This window comes from Myotis myotis, unplaced genomic scaffold (assembly GCF_014108235.1).
Source record: "Myotis myotis isolate mMyoMyo1 unplaced genomic scaffold, mMyoMyo1.p scaffold_m19_p_2, whole genome shotgun sequence".
Taxonomy (NCBI): domain Eukaryota; kingdom Metazoa; phylum Chordata; class Mammalia; order Chiroptera; family Vespertilionidae; genus Myotis; species Myotis myotis.
This window is the reverse complement of record NW_023416324.1, coordinates 134,202,223-134,203,985: the sequence shown is the minus strand read 5'-3', so window position 1 is coordinate 134,203,985 and position 1,763 is coordinate 134,202,223. Positions and strand designations below refer to the sequence as shown.

Here is a 1,763-nt window from a genome sequence, read left to right as displayed (position 1 = left end):
TTTGTTTGGAGTTGAATTGCATGAGTTTTTTCATACTTTAGATATTAACCAATTTTTGAGCTGTTATTTGCAAATATCTTCTTCCATTCTGTCAGTTGCCTTTTTGTTTTATTGGTGGTTTCTTTCACTATTGCTTTTAGGATCCAATTAATAAAATCTTCTCTAAGATCAAAGTCCATAAGTTTAGTACCTATGTTTTTTTCTGAGTTATTTATGGTTTCTAATCCAATATTTAGGTCTTTAATCCATTTTGGTTAATTTTTGAATATGGGGACAAATGGCAGTTTAGTTTCATTCCTTTGTATGTCACTTGCCAATTTTACCAGTACCATTTCTTTTCTCCATTGTATGTTTTTAGCTCCTTTGTCAAAAATTATAATCGTGGGTTTATTCTGGGCTCTCAATTCTATTCCACTTGTCTGTGTGTCTGTTATTCTGCCAACACCTTGCTGTTTGATTATCACCACTTTGTGGTATAATTTGAAATCAGGGAGTGTGATACCCCTGGATTTGTTGTTGTTGTTGTTGTTTGTTTGTTTGTTTGTTTTTCCTCAGGCTTGTTTTGGCCATTCGAGGTGTTTTGTGGTTCCATATGAATCTGCCAATACTACACTGTTTTGATTATTGTAGCTCTGTAGTATAATTTGAAGTCAGGTAGAGTGATAGCTCCAGTTTTGCTCCTTTTTCTCAAGATTGCTTTGGCTATTTGGGATCTTTTGTGGTTCCATACAAATCTGATGATTTCTTGTTCTATTTCTTTAAAAAATGACTGGGGTTTTGATGGGGATTGTATTAAATCTGTGTATTGCTTTGGGTAATATAGACATTTTAATTATGTTGATTCTTCTAATCCATGAACATGGAATTTCTTTCCATTTGATTATGTTTTTCAATCTATTTTTTTTCCCTATGTCCTGACACTAGAGGATAGAACCGGCAGACTTGGAAACCGTCAGCACCGAAGACATGACACCAAGGGGGCCAGAGCCCTCTCCTTCTGCCTCTGTACATTACGGTTCAATCTATTTTAATAATGCTTTGTAGTATTCCATATATAGATTCTTCACATCCTTCACTGTTTATTTCTAAGTATTTTATTCTTTTTGTTGCAATTGCAAGAAAAATTATCCTTTTTATTTATTTTTCTGAAATTTCATTGTTAGTGTGTAAGAATGCAGTGGAATTTTGTACATTGATTTTTGTATCCTGCAACTTTTCTGTATTTGTTTCTAATAGTTTTTGTTTTTTTGTGGGCTATAGGATATCCTCATACATCAATAATTACCCTAAATGTAGATGGACTAAATTCGCCAGTAAAAAGGCACAGAGTAGAAGATTGGATCAAAAACAAAACCCAACCAGCCATATGCTTCTTTCAGGAGACACATTTAAGCTACAAAGATAACTATAGACTCAAAGTGAAAGAATGGAAAATGAATCTCAAAGAAAATAACATCCACAGAACAGCAAGTGTAGACACATGTATATATGTTTTTATTTTTTGTTTCATTGATTCTCTTGTCTGTGTTATTTCATTTCACCAATAATGAACTCTCAGAAATAAAAACTAAAAGAGCAATACCATTTACCATTGGAACAACAACAACAAAAGGATACCTAGGAATAAATTTAACTAAGGAAGTAAAAGACCTGTACTTGAAATACTATAGGACATTTAAAAGAGAAATAGAGGAAGATACAAACAAATTGAAGTGTATACAATTTCCAGGATCTATATTCCTGTTTTTGTGTCAGTACCAGGC

The 1,763-nt window shown here is 32.8% G+C and overlaps 1 pseudogene; it reads right to left on the bottom strand.

Annotated features, from left to right (window-relative positions):
* Nucleotides 1–907: 907 nt before the first annotated feature.
* Nucleotides 908–1,036, bottom strand: LOC118677946 (annotated as a pseudogene).
* Nucleotides 1,037–1,763: the final 727 nt, after the last annotated feature.